At 59.2% G+C, this 19,672-nt stretch overlaps 1 protein-coding gene across 6 annotated transcripts in view; it reads right to left on the minus strand.

Moving 5' to 3' along the window:
• The window catches only part of GDPD5 (glycerophosphodiester phosphodiesterase domain containing 5), an 84,321-nt gene extending 67,112 nt beyond the window's left edge, over window positions 1-17,209 (minus strand). For all 6 annotated transcript variants that reach the window (XR_014814726.1, XR_014814725.1, XM_084975253.1 and 3 more), the window contains exon 1: window positions 16,475-17,209. The gene's annotated coding sequence lies outside the window, so the exon portion shown is untranslated. The remainder of the gene's footprint in view (window positions 1-16,474) is intronic.
• Window positions 17,210-19,672: the final 2,463 nt, after the last annotated feature.

Here is a 19,672-nt window from a genome sequence, read left to right on the forward strand (position 1 = left end):
CCTTGAGGAAAGATGCTGGGTACAGCCCAGGCCTGTCACCCCAGGCACCTCAACCTGGGCAGGGGGGCTCTGACCAAGCCCCCCTGTGTGGCCACCTCTGTGTGACGGCTGCTGTCCCCCACCCCAGCCCCAGAGTGGGTGCCTCAGGCCCTGCTAAAATAAAGCAGCATCCCCCCCAGAGATCTGAGTCGCTCCCGCTGACGCCTGCAGGAAGAGGAACGGAGGATGGTGACAGACAGTCTTCTGCCCGCCCCTCGGGCCCTGTTGGACCCAGCCTTTGAGCAGAGCAGACACGGGGCCGGGGCTGGGGGTGGGGGAGGTCCTGACATGTACCCCCGGTCTTCCCAGCTTTCCCAGAGACCAGACCCAAAGTCTGCAGGCCTCTGGGTGCAGGTGGGGGGGGTGGGGGGCGGCTGTCTGGCCCAGGGCTCAGCAGACCTCCTCCTGCTGGAATGCACACAGACCCGGAGGGGGGGGGGGGCAGACACACAGGCCTGCATGTGCGACCTGTGCATAATTCATGGGCTCCGATGGCTCTGGCCTGGATAAAGTGTACCCGACAGGGGAAGCCTCCTCCGGGAGAAGAGCAAGAGGCCACCAGGGAGCACGTCCAGGAGAGGGCTGGGTGGGCCCAAGGGCCAGGGGAGAGGGGAAACCGGACAAATGAATATCACCAACAAAAACCACTTACATGCCTGGGGGTCGGGTGACTGGCCGCTTTCACAGTTGAATCTCACTGCATCTTCACAAAAGCCTTAGGGAGTTAATACTGTTCCCATTTTATAGACAGGGAAACGGAGGCTCAGAAGTTAGGTAAATGACCCACTTTCACATGGAAGGAAGGCTCAGAACTTCCTACCCGGCACCCAGCTGCTTCGTGCACACAACCCACAGCCCCAGCCTGGCTCGGTTCCCCTTCCCCACCCAGTCTGGGGCCTTCCAAGGCCACCAGGACACCAGGGCACTTCGTCCTGAGCTCGCAGACGAACCGCCGAAGGAAGACAGCATGAGCAGTGAATTTCTCCAGCAGAGCCAGCCTAACCTCTACCCCCCAGCCAGCGTCTGCTCCCGACCCTGGGAGCTTCTGGCCCCTGTCCAGCCAGGGCTGCCCAGGGGACCTTGAGGCTGGGGGAGAAACGGTCTGGGCCTCCCATGAACACAGGCCAAGAATGCCTTAGAGCCTTGCGAGCGGGAAGGGACGTGCTGGGTGACCTTGCCCCACCAGGAGTACGAGGAACCCAAGGTCCAGGGCAGGCGAGGACTTGTCCAAGATGCCACAGTGGAAGAGCCCAGTCAGTCCACACACCTACCAGCACCAGCCCTCTGCTAGGGACGCTGGGATGAATGGCTTGACCCTCAAGGCACTGCCCGTTAGGTGGGCACCTACTCAGCCAGCGTTCGGACCCTCACGAGCTGCCCCAGCCCCGTCTCCCTTTCCCTCGCTCGGCCCCCATCACCCCAGGCTCCTCAGAGTGCCCGAAGTGTAACCTACCTATTGCCACCTCTGCCCCTTTGCTCCAGGTTGTTGCTTTTCCAGGAAGGCCCTTCCCAGCTGGCCAGCGCCTGCCCACCCCTCCAAGCCCCACAGAAACCTCTGCTCTTCTTGGCAGAGCACACCCCCAGCACCCCCACCCCCTGCCCCGGCCATCACTAGGCTGAAGCCTGGGGGAAGCGCCCTCTCCCCCTCTTCTGAACCTCCCCCCACTCCTGACAGCACCTGCAGGCTCTGCCCAGGGCTGCTGTTTCTGGAACTATCTCCTTACACCCCTCAGGCCCTGGGACGCAAACTCCGCTGAATCAAGGGTGTCACCCATCTGCCCACCACGAAGCCCCAGAACAATGAAAAAACATCACTGCTTCCTTTGAAGGCTTGTGTTTGTCTTTCTTTAAAAACCCTTAGTGGGCACAGGGAAATGAAGTGGAGAGTTCTTAGTCAGCCACGTCTTGGCATTTCCAAACGCTGGCTCTGTGCCTGGCACACAGGAGATGTCTGAGACCTGTGTGTTTGGTGGATGAAAGAATCAAAACATCTCCAGCTTCCACTTCCCCTGCTGCCTGGAACTCACCACCGAGACCTGTTCTTTCCTGGGACTAAGCGGTGCTCCCCGGAGCCTCTCACAGCATGCAAGCTGCCCTGGGCAAGAACCGAGAGCTTTAGCCGGAGGCTTCCCGCAAACTGGGAAGGGGAGCGTTTGCTGCTCGGCTCGCCCTGCTGTCTTCTAGGCTGTCAGTCCCAGGCCCTTCCCTGTCACAAAGGAGCCACACATTCGGATCAGCTTGGGAAAGGCTGGCAGCACCCATGCCACCTGTAAGGGAAACTCTCATTTATATCAACACATTAAAGGCCCTGAGAAGTCCTGTTTTGACTTGCGTGACCTCACACTTCCCGAATCTGTGCGCCCCGGGTCCCATTCCATCCCAGAAACCAGGGCTCCCCAGAGCGCAGTCCAGGAAGTATGGACCAGAGGGTGTACCAGGTCCCCTGCAGGGAGGTGTGGGCACTAAAGGCTTTGCGCTGGTGCCCAGCCAAGCCCACACCTCCCCGCGATGACCATCCTACAGAGGCAGATGATCCCACCCGAGCCACCACCAGCACTCCTCTCTGTCAGAAGCAGTGAAGGATCGGGGCATCCCACAGCCTGCAAACGGAGCACAGAGGAGAGAACAGGTAAGAGGCCAGGCTGGTCCACTGGGCAGGGGGCCTCCTCCTGCTGAGCTCTGCTTTCATTGTCTGCAAAACAGGGATAATGCTGTTCTCAGGGCTGTTGTGAAAAAGCAGGCAACTGCAGACAGAGGCAGGTGACAAACTGTAGAGTCCTGTACTGGCATCCGTTACGTACATCATTATTCCCCTGCATGCACGCCCGGAGGGTATGGTTATGTCTGATTGATCACAAGCCACTGCAGAGGGCCTCATTCAGGATGGACGGACGGATGGATGGATGGATGGATGGACAAAGGATGGAAGGACGGATGGATGATGGATGATAGGATGCTTGATGGATGGATGGAGGATGGAAGGATGCTTGAAGGATGATAGGATGGATGGATGGATAGAGAGATGAATGGATGAAGGATGGATGGATAGAAGGATGGAATCCTAGCAAGACCCAGGGTCTACAATGGCTGAATAGTTATGAATGAGTCAATCAAGGAACCAATTCTAACAAGTTCAACTGTTCCATTTCTCAGCCCCCAACTGGCAGAAACAGCATTTAGGAAACACACACCCATAGGAGCAAGAGGGGAGGAAAAAGAGGTGCTGGGCTGCCGGAGGCAGGTCTGTGGGCAGCAGAATGAAGGGTCAGGGTGAGAAGAGCTAGGAACCTGCAAAGGCAGAGCTGCTGCTGAACACGCGCAGCAGCCCAGGGTCCCCGGGGACGGGGACCAGCTGGTCTCAGCTATCCCGGCAGAGCGGTCCGTGTCCACAGGGCCCATCCCAGGAAGCTGACCACGTGGGCCTCCTGCAGGGGAAGGAAGCCATCACCACTTTTAACAAAGATTTCCAACCAAAACTATTAAAGTGTTGTTTTTAAACGAATAGGGACAGGAGGAAGCCTCAGAGATCCAAGCCTTGGCGGCCTGAAGAGACACCTCTGACACGTCTCATACCAGCTCATCAACATATTCACGTGCAAGACAAACATTTTTAATGTGCCTACTGTGTGCCAAGCAAGTGCCATCAGGCACTTGGGGGGAGAGGACCCAAGGCCACATCAGACAGTGTCACATAGTGAAGACTTGATAGGTAAATGAGGTGCTGGGTCCCTTGAGGACCAAGAAGGAGGTGCCAGAAAAAAAAAAAAGCCACAGGCAGGAAGTCTGGAGGACGAAGGGAAATCACTGCATGGCCTCAGGCAAGTCACCTTCCTTCTCTGAGACTCCATGTTCCCATCCGTAAAGTGGGATGGATTAAAAAAAAAAAAATTACAGAAACTATGACGTTGCACCAGGCACTGGACCAGGGGTCACAGAGCTTATCTGGCGCGCTCAGCCAGCAAGACGGCTGTTGCTAAGGATTTGCTGTGGGGAATGACTGTCCCTTTCACAGCTGAGCAAACTGAGGCTCAGCGGGTTACTCACAGGCCTGAGGGCAGGGAGCTGGTGGGAGCAGGAATTTAACCCAGGTCTGTCTGACCCCAGAGCTCACCCTCACCGGGCCTCCCTCCCAAACAAGCCCCGAGCTGCCTCCACGGACACGAGGGATCATGAACATCAGAGGACAGCATGAAAGCTGGGTACCCAAAGCCAACGAGAAATCAGGTCTTGATCCTCCACAAGAGCGAGCATCGAAGGTTCCGCCTCCCTGGCCAACTTCTTATTCTGCTGGCAGCGCCCACAGCAGGCACAAGTTCCCAGGCCTGGGACTGGACACAGGCCACAGCTGTAACCAGAGCCACAGCAGTGACAGTGCCGGATCCTTAACCCGCTGAGCCATGAGGGAACTCCCGGTCAATGTCTTCCTGAGGAAAGGGACGGGGCAGTCCCAGGAGCCCCAGCGAACTCCCCAGAGCCCCCGGGGCCACCTCCCAGACCAGAAACGGCCTCCCTCGTGACCACCCTGAGCTCCTCTCCTGCTGAGGGTCCGGAGGGCCCAGCCTGGCCCAGGGGGCCAGAGGGCATCTGCAGGATCAGGCCCCTTCACCCCACTCAGGCCAGTTACCTCACGTCTCCGAGCCTTGAGTTTCCCACCCACAACATGAGGGATTCAAGCAGACTTCACGTGGGTAAGGCTCTGCTCCAAGGAGGAACTCAACAACTGTGACTACAGGCAAAAGCTCCCAGGCCAGGGATGGAACCCCTGCCACAGCAGTGCCTCAAGCCACAGCAGGGACAATGCCAGATCCTTAACCCACTGAGCCAGCAGGCCTTTTGCTGGATGGCTTTAACTGGGTAGAGAGAACAAAATCCAGGCTCTCAAAGTCCCCGGCAGAGGAGGGAGGCACTACCCCACCCATCAGGACTCCCCTATCTAACCTCCCCCTTGCTACCTCCCCTTGGGAACCCTGGCCCGAGAGGTGGACTCTGCTCCCAGCACCACCGCCACCAGCACAACTCTAATCTGCTGGCTCTCCAGGGTGGCCAGGGGCCCAAGTGAGTGAGGAGTTAGAGGGAGGAGGAGCTTCAGATAAACTGCTTACATCTTCCCTGCAGACACGGGCCCTGAGGTGCAGACATTTCCATAGCCTCCTGAGGCCCAGAAAGGTTCCTAACTGGCTTCACAGCACACTGCAAGGCAGGGGTCAGGAGGGTGCTGGGCTGGGACCCAGGCTTTCTAGGCCCAGCCCAGGGCTCTCTCCACTGCCCGGAGTCACCCCTTTGGGAGCATATGGGTGAAAGCCAGAGAAGAAGAACAGTGCAGAGTCAGAATGAAGCACTACCCCCATGTCACGCAGGAGGCACTGGCCCCGGACGACTGGCCCCCAAGACAACTGAAAACCAACACCTCATTGCTCGGTTTCCTGCCTCCCTCGCTGCGGGTACGGACAGCACGTGGGTACAGCAGACAGGCCCCATCTGCCTCTGCAGGGGCCTCAACACGGGGGGGGAGGGGGGTTCTAGCGGCATCGTGATGGACTTAAATCAGACACGAGACAGAGCTTCCTGAGGTGCATTGAAAAGCGGACGGTGCATGAGGAACGAGCAGGATGAGGGCGGCTGTGGCGTGTCTGCCGTCTCCTCCTCTGCGTCCTTTTAGCTTCAGGACAGACACGGGAGGTGGGCGTGGCTGCCCTTCTTTCCAGGTGAGTCACTGAGGCTCAGACAGGTGGAGTGACTGGCCTGGAGTCCTCAGAGCTCTGCTCCAAGCAGGGAGAGCTGGCCTTCAAAGCCAGGATGGACTCGAAGCCAGCACACTTCCCCGCTCAGGAAGGCCTCCAAGATCAAGGCGCTACCACACCCACAGCAGGCATCACTCGGCTCCGCCTCAGAAGCCTGGGTGTTCCCATCAGGGAGAAAGAAGACAGTGCTGGCGTGACCAGCTCTGCCCTCCAGGCCTGCCCAGCTGTCCCAGGCACCACGCGCCAGGGCCTCATAGATGCTCTCCACGCAGTGTGCTCAACACATCTTCCGTCTGACTGTGCACCTGAGCTCACCTGACACCAGCCCCCCTGTGGCCCTTTTGGGCCCCTCTCCAGAGATAAGGACACCCTGGAAGCCACCTGCAGCCTGATCTGGGGGAGGAGACGTGGGCTAAGCCAGGCCCCCCAGGGTCCCTGCAGGTCCTGCAGCAACAGGGTGGTGGGGGGCTTGGCTTGTCCAGCCATACTCAGAGCTTTGCAAGTCACTACCCAGCCCTGGGAGGGCTCAGCCCCAGTCCACTGCTGGGAAGACAGAGGGTCAGAGCACCAAGACACTAGCCAGTAAGAGGAGAAGAAATATTTCAATAAGAAACAGCCATGGAGTTCCCGCTGTGGCTCAGTGGTAATGAACCCAGTTAGTAGCTATGAGGATGCAGGTTCAATCCTTGGCCTTGTTCATTGGGTTAAGGGTCTGGCGTTGCCATGAGCTGTGGTGTAGGTTGCAGATGAGGCTCAGATCCACCGTTGCTGTGGCTGTGGTGTAGGCCAGCAGCTGCAGCTCCAATGTGACCCCTGGCCTGGGAACTTCCATGTACCATGGGTGCGGCCTAAAAAGACCAAAAAAAAAAAAAAAGAAAAAAAAGGAAACTGAGCCAGGATTCAACTGAGCCACATCTGCCTGCTTCCAGAAGCTCCATATTTTGCCAGTATGTCAGGGTACCTCTGAGTGCCTGCCATGAGCTCTGCTTGCTGCAGCCCCAAGGCTCTGCCTCCACGCCTTAGGCTTGGCCTTGCTCCCTCCTAGAATGCCTTTCGTGTCCAGTTTGGACCAGGTGAGGTCCTAGCCTACCTTTAAGACTCATTTCAAATGCCCCCTTCTCCATGAAGCCCCCTCTGATGTCTCTCATTCTCTCTGAGCTCCTGTTTCCGCGTGTCCCCTGCTCATAGCTGCCCCGCCTGCCCCATGAGGGAGAGTGGCCTGTGCCCTGACCGCTCGCCGTCACCCCCCGCCTCAGTGCTCTTCCAGGCCAGTGACCCTCGAGTCCTCTGGGTCCTAGCCCCCAGTGCAGACCTGCGGACACCTCGTCCAACTGCTTGCTTTCACCGACGAGGACTCTGAGGTCTGACAGGAAGAGGCACTTCTCAGGGGACATGGTTAGCAGGAAAGGACTGGGGGGGAGGGGGTGGATGGCTGGCAGGTGAACTGTCACAGCCTCGTCACTGGGGCACAGTCTAGACTGAGGGCAGTGACCGTCCCCATCCTCTCATTAAAGCTCCAGCCGCACCGTGAGTCCTGGGCTCCCACTCTATGATTTGTGATCAAGGCAAAGGCTGTCATTTTCTGGGCACTTCCTGCTCGCCAGGCACCGGCCTAAGTACTTTCCATTTATTCGTTCATTAGTCTTCACAACAACCTAGGGCGCTCTCGGCTGTCCCCATTCCAAAGATGAGGACACTAAGGCACAGAGAGGTTAAGGGGCGCGATGTTCAGTTCCCCGGCCACGTCACGGCAGAGTCCGCATTTCAGGAGAAAGTCTCACTTCAGAGCCTGTGTTCTAACCACGACTCCACGCTGCCTGACAAAGAGCGACAGACACACGGGCTGGACAAAACTCAGAGCCAGGTCCTCTGAGGACAAGGGGCGGCAGAGGGGGCAAGGGGCCTGGGCAGCAACCTCAAAGGGGTGCCAAGGCACCTGCGATGAGGTGGAAACAGAAAGATGGGTGTGAAGAGCGCACAGCTGGGCTTTGGCTCGTCTCTGGGGTGGGGCTGAGACCCCCTTCATAAGGGATGTGCTCAGGTGCCAACAGGTGACCATAAACTGCATCCCTGCAGCCTACGGAGGGCGCGTCCAATGGACCGCATGGCTCTGGACCGACAGAGTGAGGAAGCCTTCCGTTGGCCCGTCTGGGGGCCGATCTCAATGGACTGCGTCTGGCTGTGTGCCACTGGCTTCCAGGAGCTTCACCCAGTGGGAAGCCCCAGTGGGAGACCAGAGGGAGGAAGGAAGGGAGGAAGGAAGGAAGGAAGGAAGGGAGGAAGGAAGGGAGGAAGGGTGGCTGGAGGTTTTATTCCCCTGCCAGGTCTCCCGGGCGGACAGGGCCCCCCTCCTGCCAGCACAGCCTCTGTCCCTACAGCTGATCACTTGCTTCCCGGGTAGCCGCTGCGCCAGCAGTCACTGTCCCCAGTGCCACACCCCCACTGCCCGAACACTTCACCCCAGGCTGACACGGACACCCTCTCTGGCGGGACCCAAGCAGAGGACACCAGGTCCTGCGGCCAGTGACCCTCCCTTTGCGGTCTCCCCCTGAACGGCCCTCGGAGCCTCCTCTAAGCTGCAGGGAACACATGAAGAGCGCTTTGCAGGGTTGCCCGTCTGTCCCAGCCTGGCCTGGTCCAGCTCGCGGAGTGGGCTGCGGGCAGGGAGCAGGCTGGGCAGGAGGCTCCGTGAGAAGGGTCCTGGCCCGCGTGAGGCTCGCGATCGAAGGCGCTCTGGGCTACAGGCCCGACGCTTTGCTCGCTTCTCAGACCCCCTCAAAGAGACGCGCCATATGTATGCGTTTTACAGAAGACAAAACGAGTCCTCGAAAAGCTCAAGTGACTTGCCCAGGGTCATAGTGCCAGTAAGTGACAAAGCCAGGACTAAAAGGCAACTGTCCTTGCCTCCGAACCCCATCCTGGTAACCGCCTTCAATAATCTTCTTGGCTTGACTTTCAACAGAGGCATGTGCCATTAGTGGGGTCAGTGTTTGGTGACGGCCACACTGAGGCTGCCCGTGTCTCCCCAGGAGCCTCCCCGAGATGAAAGAAAAACCTCTGACATCGTCCAGTCCACCCAGGTGGGACAGGGGCCCCAAGGGGGCGGTGCGATTGGGTGTCTGGGTTGGAAAAACAAGCAGATCCAGACAAGGCTTCATTGTTGAGGACAGCTTGACGCTTTGGCCATTAAAACAAAACCAAGCAAGACAAAACGCGGGCTGCCTTGTCTTATCTTTTACAGAGAAAGGGGGACAGGGAAGGGCCCCAAGACTGGGTGGTGATCCCTCCGGCCTCTGTCTCAGAGACCCAGCCTCAGGTGGCTGGGGCAGTGAAAGGGCACTGCAGGCGGAGGCCAGGGTCCGAGTCCAGCAGGCGCTGCCACTGTCTGTGACCTACCGCCCACTGCTGACGTGTCTGGCACTACCCTGGAGCCTCATGTGGTCCCTTTGGCCCTTCCAGAGAGAGATTACTGTTATTCCTGTTTTCAGATAAGGCCGCTGAGACTCAGAGAAGACACCCAAGCAGGGAAGTGGGGGCGGGGAGGGGGGGGAAGTGGAAGCCTGGTTTATCGGATGGCAAAGTCTCTCCGCTGCCCGGTTGCTCCAGGGGCAGCAGCACCGCAAAGCACGGAGCAGCCTGGAAGCAGTGAGCCCCCTGTCCCGCATCGTCGGGGGTGCCGCAGGAGGCGGCCAGGTGGTTCTCAATCTTGGCTGCCCTCGGATATCATCCGGGGAGCTCTAAAATCAACTGATGCCCGGACTTGGCCCAGACTGTGGGATGGGGACCAGGCAGGACTTTTTGAAGTTTCCTAAATGATTCTAATGCGTGCAGTGGATTGGAGAGCCGTACGCCCAGACAGCCACTACAACCTCTCCCCGGTCCCTCGCTGCCCCCCGGCCACACCTCTGGAGGAGAGACAGGCTTTTTTATTCTGACCCCACTTTACAAGAGGGGCAAAACCCTGGCAAAATGCAAAGGACCAGGTGGTGTCCTCAGGCCCCCACCCCCAGCTACCAGTGCAGGAGGGAATCCTGACTTTAGGGTGCCGCTGGGGTGAACCCCTTGAAGATACTTGGGGGGTCTTGGTTCCCTTGTCAGTGGAAGGAATTTTCCCTCTGAGCCTCCTGGGTGGGAGGGTAGGCAAATTCTTCATAGCCTTTCTCTTTCTCTCTCTCTCTTTTTAAATAGAGTTCACTCATTCACAAGCCAAACAGCTGTAGGATTAATGCTGGGAGACCACCTCTGCTGGTGGGCGGGCCTTGGGAACAAGGAGATAAAAGGACTCAGAGCTAGGCCTGTTTATTCTTTTCTGTAGGGGATTTGGTCCCAGGCCTGGGGAGAGCTGGGACTCAGACCTGGGTGCACAACTTCCTCCCCACCTGCCTTCCCGGTGCCCGCCAGCGGAATGCCACGGACACAAGACAGAGCAGGCCGGTGGCAAGAGGACGGCCTGTGGAGTCCAGCAGAGCTGGGGTCTGCCCTCCTAGCCGGCCACCATGGGACAGGAACCACTCCTCGCCGAGCTCATGCCCAGGGCTGACCTCACAGCCATGCATGTCAAGTACTTTCCAACTCAGCTCTGGGAGCACTTCCTCCAGGAAGCCTTTCCTGACTTCCCTCCCGGCCGAGTACTAGATAAACCCGGCCCCAGCCCTCTCTGCCACATTCTGTCACATGGTCACTGCTTCTGTGTCTCCCCCTCCCAACCAGGCGGCTCATTCATTCATTGCACCGAGCAGCAGCCCTGGCCTGGGGTTCACTCTGTGTGTCCTTCCTGAGCACCTGTTCGTTTAGACTCTGCCAGGTGCTCAGCAACAGCAGCTACCGTGCACTGAGGGCTTGGCATGGGCTGGGTGTGTTTCTGACGGTTTTACATGTATAATTCATTTACTTTCCCACAACTACAATTGTCCCCATTTTTCGGATGGGGAAACTGAGCCCCAGAGAGGTGAAGTCACTTGCCCAAGCCACATGGCTAGTAAGCGTGCACTCGGGCTGTGATCTGAGCAGTGCCCTCTGCCACTGTCCGCAGATGGGATCCGGCCCTAGCCTCAGGAGCTCACTCTCCACAACTTGAAAGTTTTGGAAGGGTGTTTACTTGTTTAATGGCCGCTTCCCCCATAGACCCAAATCTCCAATCACGTCACATTCTGTAACGTGTAACCGTGGGTGAGGGGGGAGCGGCGAGGGACACCAATGCCTGTGGCTTCCCTTGCAGGAGGGACTCACTCGGTCTCACCTGGACCCCAGACAGCTCCTCCCACCTGCGTCATTCCTACTGTGAAGGCCTGAGAAATTCCAGGTCCCTGGACAGCCTGGCCCTGCCCTCCGCCTTGAACTTAGCTCACTGGGCAGGGGGTGGGAAGTGCAGCTCTGCAAATCCCACCTGACCGTGTCCTCCTCTGGGAAGCCCTCCGTGCCGCCTGGCATGCTCTCCCTTCGGGCGTCACTGGCGGGGCTCTTCCATCAGCGTCTCACTGAGTCACTTGATCACGAAGCTACTGAGGGGACCGGCAAGGGGACACATGCTATGCTTCAGGCCTGCCACCTGCCTCCTGGCTATCTGGTCTCATTTAACCCCCACAACGCCGTGCTTACGGGCGCCACTTTATAGGGAAGGAAACAGGTGCAAAGGTTGAGCAACTTGCCCAAGGGGCAGCTCGCACTGCCTCTCCCGGCTGGGGGTGGGGGCGGGCCCTTTTGCCAGGCACGCTGCTAGGCACTCTGGAGGGAGGGGAGGATTGGGGTGACAGAGACTCTACTTCTGACTGGCTGGCAAGGGAGGCACATCTATACAAGCCCAATCCACAGGCCACAGTTGGTGGGTGAGGGCTACGGATCTGCAGGGGAGGAGTCCTGGAAGCTTCCAGAAGGAGCCATCTTCAGGTCTGGCAAGATTCCTCACTGCCCCACTCCCATAACCACCATGGGAGGAAGGGCAAGCCTTAGCCTACAAAGCTCTGGTGCCCTGTGGGTGCCACCCTGGAGGCTGCAAAGGGGAGGAGAAGCAGCTGCCCAGCCAGCTGCCCTGCCGATGACCCCAGTGTGGCCGGGCCAGCCTGCTTCCAGCCCCGCCGACCTGGCCTGGCCCAGCCGGCTCCCAATCACAGGGTCTTCTCTGCCCAGCTAATGACCATGCTGCCAGCAGCCCAGGCCGCCACCCTCCTTCGGGCGGAGCAGCAGCTAACTGCAGAGCCGGCTGGCCCAGACAGCGGCCGGGCCAAAAATCACAGCCGCTCATCACACCACATCCTCTGGCCCTGACGCTGTGGCCTCCTCCCCTGGCTTCCAGGGTCACAAAGGACACTGCAGGAGGCTGGAGCTCTGGAAGCTCGGACACCACCCCACTCCCCACAGACCCGGCGAAACAGGACCCTGGGGTGGGGCTGACTCCCTCCCGAGTCCCACGGCCAGCTGGTGCCCGGGGCCCCCGCTCAAGCCTGCGCGGCCCTTCCCAGCCCGGAGACGAGGCTCGCGTGTAGGCTCCTCATGTGCACACTACGCTCTCTAGGCACTTGGGTGGAGCTGAGGAGGCAAGACATCTTCTAAGAACGGTTGAGCCGGCCGTTCAGTGGCAGATAAGAGAACACGCGTCGCTCCTCCCTCCCCGTCTAGCTGAGTGACCTTGGGCAAGACAATGCACATCTCTGAGCCCCAGCTGGATACCTCCCAGAGAGGTGGAGGAGAGGCTCTGGCTCGGAATAAGCACTCAAGAGCATCAGCAAGCGCTCACGTGGCCAGCACATTATTATGACATGAGCAGGTGGATGCACTGGACAAACTGTAAAACGTGAGGCCCTGGCAGGTATTGCTGCTCTTATTGTCAAGTGTGAAAGATTCAGAGGCGGGTGTGACAAGAGGGCCGGGATGTTTCTGGGGGGATTTATGACCTGAGTTGGGTCTTCAGAGACAGAGGGGTGAGCAGAGAAGAGGACAGTATGGATGGGTGTGGGTGACAGGAGGAAGCCCATAAACAAAGCGGCCGCACATGACGTGTGTAGGAGAAACGCGATGGCAATGGCCAGGGGTCCGTGCAGTGGCTGCGGGGGGCAAGGCCATGGTCTCCACTGACTGGCCAGGAGGAGGCACAGGGGTTCTGAATGGGGACCCCCTGATGCTTTCTGCAGTGCGAATTCTCTCTGGCGCTCAAGGCCACCCACGCCTCTTCTGCACATCCCTCTCTGACGCCCCAGATCCATCATCACCACCCCAGAGGTCTCCCCACCTCCCTGCTTACGACACCACCCATCTTCTCCAGCAGCCCACCTCATGGTTCACGTTCACAGGGAAGCGCCCTCTCATTAAGTACCTATCATGTCAAGTGCATTACATAAAGGACCTCACAGTCACCCCTAACTATCTTACAGCGGAGGCAGCAGAGGCCTGGCAGGGTTGCGTGTCTTTTTCTTTTTTTTACTTTTATTTTTATTTTTTTTGTCTTTTTGCCATTTCTTGAGCCGCTCCTGTGGCATATGGAGGTTCCCAGGCTAGGGGTTGAATCAGAACTGTAGCTGCTGGCCTTCGCCAGAGCCACAGCAACGCGGGATCCGAGCAGCATCTGCAACCTACACCACGGCTCACGGCAACGCCGGATCCTTAACCCACTAAGCAAGGCCGGGGATCGAACCCACAACCTCATGGTTCCTAGTCGGATTCATTAACCACTGAGCCACGACGGGAACTCCTCTTTTTTTTTTAACCATGTTCTCGGGATGCTGCCATCGAACCAAGCCACTGCAGTGACAATGCCAGATCCTTAACCTGCTGAGCCACTCGGGTGTTTTCCTCACGGTCTTACAGTGAGTGAGTGGCACAGCCAGGATTCAACCTTAACCTGATGTCAGGGCCTGGATTCTCCAAGGCAAATCGCCTCTAGCCCCAGCCCGGACACCCTTCTCCTTGATAAAGCCTTTGTGGTTACCCTGTCCCCAGGAGCTTCTCCATGCCACCCCTTCCTGCCCACTTGGAAGCAGAGGCCCACAGCTTGATCCTAGCTCATCTAGCTTGGTGTCCATTGTTTCCTGTGGGCCCGCCATGCCCCTCAATGAGAGAAGTGGGGTGATAAGAGGTCACTTTCCTCCTGCGGCCCCTTTCCCTCAGGTCTGACTTCCAGCACTGACAGGAACCACCTGCTCTGGTGGGGCTGAGAAGCTCAGCTGAGCACAGGGCTGAGGGAGCTCCCAGCCAGGGGAGCCATAAATTATTCACAGCACCTCTGTGCCTGGGGAGGCCAGACCACAGGCCAGACAAACACCGGCTCCCTACAACCCCCAAGAAAGGGGTGAGGGCTTAGAGTCCAGAGCTCCTTGCCAGGGTCCCCAAGCAGACTCTAGAGGCCTGTGGGACCAGGAGGCAGCACAGGGCAGCCTGACCCACATAGGGGTCCCAGCTGAGCAAACCCAGGTCTCTGAACCTGGGTTCCAATCCCAGGCAAGTCCCAGAACTTCCCTGAATTTCCCGGTCAAGATTCCCGCTTCCTTGCCTCATGAGGAAGGAAATAAATATTTGGCCACACTGTATATTTGTATTTTCCTTAAGCCTCACAACACCCTTGTAAAGGAGGAATTCTAATTTACAGAGAAGCAGCTGGGGCTCAAAGGAGTGAAGTGACTTGCCCAGCGCCACATGGTCAGTGGGAGGAACCAGAGCAGATTCACCCCGGCTGATCTGACTCAGGGCTGTCTGCCCGTGCGGCTTAGCCTGCTCCATCAAGAGCTAGTCACCACAGGGCCTTTACCATCTGGTAAATTCCAAGGCACCCAGGGCCTGAAGCAAACTCAAAGGCCCTCCCCGCACAGGTGACTTCACCTGAGCCTCAGTTTCCCACACAAGGGAGCTGGTGGAAGCCAGTCCCGTCTTGGCAAAAACACTAAAAACTCTTGAGCACTTGACAGTGTGCCGCATGCGATGGCTCCACCATCTGAACAGGTACCACGCAGCCTCCCTTGACCCCAGTGGACAGGTAAGGTCGGAGCCATGGATGCAACCAAGAGGTCCCAGGTGGGGCCTCCCCAGCCCCATGGCGCCTCATCCCAGGCTCCAGGTCTTTTCCATCCCGCCATGAAATGAGATCACACGTGTGAAATCATCTCATCAAGGAGGAGCTTTGTGTAGACAGCAGGGAGAATTATTGTGAGAATTTGAATCCCCATGGATGGTGGGTGGGGGGAATCCCAAGCCCCTCCGCCGCTTTCTCTTCCGGTTCCCCCAACCTCTTCCTCCCCGCCTCCCCCCTCCCCCACCCCCCAGCTTCCAGCCTTTGGCTGACCTCTCCCCCTCCCCCTCCCCTTTCCCCCTCCCCCCTCCCAGGGGCTTTCCAAGGTGATTTCCCCTGGACTCCAGGAAGCCAGGCACAGCAGGGGTTAACTCAGCCCAGCCAAGGCTCGAGGGAGCGCTCGCTCGGGAGCGGGGGGGTCCCCAGACTGGGTCCCCTTCCCCCCCAGAACAAGAGCCCACAGAGTCCATGCCAAGCACTCTTTCTCAACACCCCTCCCCCTGCACAGCCCCGGGGGGCAGCAGAACAAGCCCCTGCCTGGGAGTCCAGGTACCTGGGGCTGTGCCCCCAGCCCTGGCAGCCCCCACCCTGAAATCTTGGGCGAGCCCCTCCCCTCCTGCACCAGAGGTGTCTTGCAGGTTCCCCCGCCCAGGAGAGGCTGAGGTCAGCCTCGGGTCTCGGGTCTCGGGTCCCAGCACCAGCCACAGAGATTCTCACAACAGCCTCGCACGTGGTCACCCGGACCTCACAACCTCACAACCTCACATCAGGGGTGGGCAAACCCCAGCCACCCACCAAGAAGATGCTAACTGGGAGGAGGAGTGGACACTCTGAAGGATGTTTAGGATCATCTTCTCAGGCACCCTGCTGGCTCAACTACATGCTTGCTTTAGGACCTCGACAACTGGCACCCCCTGTCCCCCGGCCTCAGCGGCCTCCTTGCTAACGTGAAGGGTGTGAGCTGGGTGGGTGCTGAGGGGCCCCATTTCCTACAGCTCTGATGGGCTCTGACGTGGGGCCCTCCTCACTGCATTCTCCCAGCAGATAAGCAGCGTCTTGGGGCTTCCAGAGTGTCTCAGAGACCCCGGGGTCTGACCCACGGGGGACAGGGGCAGCTGCTCTCTGTCAGGGAGGGAAGCCTGGGAAGCTTCCACCTCCGTCCTCCACTCCGGATCACCTTTCCTGGGAAGTGACACGGCCAATGGATGAGAGGGAAAGGGGCCAGGAAAAGCCGCGTCCCTGGCCTGGGGATCAGCTCCCCGATGCCCCACCTTGACCCCTCCCCCATCTCCTGCCTGGCGGCCCCGCACTTCCTTTCTTCTCTCCACTCTCAGCTCCTTTCCCTCTCCAGCCTAACGTTCCTCCCCAGTCTCAGTCCTCGAGGAAAGCGAGCGGGGCTAATTAACCTCGTTGAACCTCACTTTCCCCATCTGCAAGCGCCGGTACCAGCACACAACACCTTTCATCACTCAGAGTGATAGCGGGCCGTTTGAAGGATCATTTGCGCAAGGGTGGGGCGCGGACCCGCACACAATGGGCGCTCAATAAGTGCCGGTTGGCTCCCTTCCCCCTCCTCTCCCCGCGCCCCTCCTAGCCAGCTGCCGGCGCAGCTAGCGCCCGGTGCACGCCCGCAGGTGGCCCCGGCGCTGCCCAAACTGGGTCGGAGGCCGCCCGCGCCCGGCATCCGGGGCTCTCTCACCTGCAGCACTCGGCTCTCCCCTGTGTTTTCTTCGGGGCAAGCGCTCAGCCCCTCGCCCGGGGCGGCAGGAAGGTGGCTGCTTCGTCTCACAGCACCAGCCCAGTCCGGTTCAGTCCGACGGGCCAGCCCGCCTGGGACCCCTCATAGGGCTCTGGGCCCGGGTCGGGGCTTCCTGGACGTTAGCACCGCACCAAATCCGAAGCACCGGGGCAGAGGCAGCTGAAGGTCCGGGCTCCTTTGCACTCAGACGGAGGGGTGGGGGCACCCTGCCTTAATCCCGGGCGGAGGGCTAGGGGCTTCGGCACACACTAGAGAAAGGCTGGGAAGGAGCCGGTAATCCCAGAGCCGTGTGGTGGGCCAGGAGCGTCCCGCCCTGGTGCACTGGATCAGGGTCAGGGGTTTGAGGCGTCCCGGCCACACGCCCCGGACCGCGGAGCGCGGAACCCGGGCTGGGGTTGGCGGGGCAAGGCAGGGCGCGGGCGAGAAGACGCGGAGCCGCGGCGGCTGGAGCCCGGTAGAGAAGTCTTCCTAGGTCCGGACTCGGCTCGCTCTGCAAAATGGGGCGGTCCTCGGCGTGGCAGCTGACTCCAGAGCTCCCAGCCGCGGCTCCACTTCCTCCTCTTCTCCCGGCTGGCCCGCCGCTCGCTCAGCCTCGAGCCGCAGCCGCTGCCACAGCCGCTGTCAGCCCCGCCGCCCACCCCCACAGGAGCTGCCGCAGGAGCCTGAGCCGGAGTCGAGCAGAGCCGAGGCAGCGCCGCCCAGCGCCGGAGCGCCGGCCAGCGCGGCCCCGCCCGAATTGGGGCGGGGTCACCCGAGGCCACGCCCTCGCCCGGCCACAGGCAAGGGGCGGGGCGTACTCCAGATCCCCTCCCCCCGTCCCGCGCTGTCGGGCCACGAGGGCCAATGGGATAGTGGGAAAGGAGCGGAGCTCTGCGGAACGTGGAGTCTACCTCGGAGAGGGCGGGGCAGAGATGGAGAGGTGCGGCCGGAGAGGACAATGGATCCGGGTGATAGAGGTTTAAAGAGCTGGGCGTGTGGCGAGGGTATCCTGGGGACCCGGATAGAGGGGGAAGTGGTGAGCTCCGGTTTGTCTGGGACACAGCGGTGGGGAAGTCAAGGGGTAGGAACAGGGGTCGGGGTGGGGAAAAAAGAGGCCGGATGGAGGCCAGATGCGTTATCAGAGGTAGTGGAGTCCAGGGAGAGTGGAGCCCTCGGAACCGGTGAGACACGCCCTCACAGCACCCCAGTACCTTCTCCCTCTGCGGCCTCTAGGGCTCATCGCGAGGAGATGAGGGTTGGATGCCGTGAAATATTCTGATTTCAGGTTTCGGGAAAAATAAGCAGTCAAGAGCAAAAGTGTGTGAGGACAGCACACTCCTTGAATCTTGATGTTTCTACCCTGTGCTCCTCCCCTCCCCGGCCCCAGAGCCTTGGGACAGGAGCTAGGCTTGCATAAGGCGGGACACAGGGCAGGTCTTGGATGGTTTTCGGGATTAAATGAATGAGTGTTGAGTGTCCTGTAGGGGCCATGGGAACGCCACTAATGGGCCTGGCAAGTGAAGGAATGGAGGCGGCACAGTACAAGCTTCCCGAAGCCTCACCACCAGCCTTATGCAGTAGGTACCCCATTTCAGCGATGAGGCCACCAAAGCAGAGAGGAGCCAAATGATGTTCCCAAGACCATAAGCTGGGATAGGATTCCACCCACTCATCACTATTACATTCTAGGACAAAGCTGTGTGGCTTTGAACAGGTTGCTCAACCCCTCTGAGCCTCTGGTTCCTCGTGTATAAAAGGGAAATAGAGATGTTGCGACTTGGCAGGGACTGGCCAGCCACCAGGCTTCAGAGGAGGGAGGGAAGGGTCTTCCTGGCAGAGGAAGCAGCACATGCAAAAGCATGGAGTCTGAAAGGACGCTTCTGGGGACCCCTGGCCTATTCTGGGGGGATTGGGAGAGGCTTCTCTCAGGGAGGGACAGGCAGACTCAGGCCAGAAGTCAGGGGTTAGCTAGCTTGGGAGGGAACCTCTGTCTGCACAGAGGCCACCCTGGGCAGAACCCCGGGTGTGGGGAAGGGCGCTGCTCTGTTGAAGAACCCGGCCAAGTTCAGGGTGGCTGTGGACCTCCCAGAGAAGAGACAGCAGAACAGATGGGAAGAGGCGGGTGGAGCCAGACAAGGAGATAGATGACCTTTTTCTAGGGGCCAAGAACTGTGTTGAGATCTAGCTCGCGACCCTGAACCTCACAGGGGTTTGCCGAGGTCCCAGCTTTAAAGCCCCTGGGTCTGGGAGTTCTCACTGTGGCTCAGCCACAATGAGAATCCGGCAGCTGCAGCTCGGATTCAACCCCTAGTCGGGGAACTTCCATATGCTGCAGGTGTGGCCCTAAAATATAAATAAATAAATAAATAAATAAATAAATAAAGCTCCTGAGTCTGGACTCACTGGGTATCAGAGGGGGCCCCTGGCCCTGGGAAGATTTTTAAGCCAGGCGTTGACATGGGAAAGGCAGCACTTTGTAGGGAAACTGGGGAGCAGGAAAACACTTAAAGCCCACAAGGGGCAAATGGTGTGAAGGGCCGGAGTCCTCTGTGAGGCCTGGACCCAGAGCTCCGTCCCATCCCCTCTCCAGAGCGCACCTGCCTGAGAGTGCCGTTGGGAGAACAAGAGAGAGGGTGAGCTGGAGGCTGAAGTCCAGAATGGTAGAGGTGTGGGGTGGGACGGGGTGCCCTCCCCTGGCCAAGCCCAGGAGTGGGGGGTGGGGAGGCTGGCCCTAGGAAGCTCACCTGGTGGCTGTGGCTGGAGGGCTCCAAAGCTGTTTTGCTAAGAAACCCTGTGACTTCTCCCTCTGCCCGGAACCTTCTGTGGCTCCCAGTCGCCAGCATGATCAGGTCCTAGGTCCCTAGCCTGGTGTGCCAGCCCTGCCCTTGTGGCTCTCTGCCAGCCCCACCAGCCTCACCTTTCAATCACTTCCCCCAGCTCCACCCACAAGCAGGATAGCCTCTCCCCTCCACATGGTCCCTCTGGCTTGTCTGGGGGACCACATTCTCCTTCTCCCCTGAAGAAATTCCTAGTTCCCTGCTGGGCTGGAGGAAAGAAACTGGGTCAGATGCCCTCCTGTGCTCCTTCTTGTTGTATCTCAGAGCCTAGCAGAGTCTGGCATGTAGTCGGGGCTTGGCAAATGCTTGTTGAATGAATGCT

This window comes from Sus scrofa, chromosome 9, assembly GCF_054392235.1.
Source record: "Sus scrofa isolate SSC_HxYL_T2T_F1_AM1 chromosome 9, Sscrofa_HxYL_maternal_Yorkshire_Landrace_v2.0, whole genome shotgun sequence".
In the NCBI taxonomy this organism is placed as follows: Eukaryota; Metazoa; Chordata; class Mammalia; order Artiodactyla; family Suidae; genus Sus; species Sus scrofa.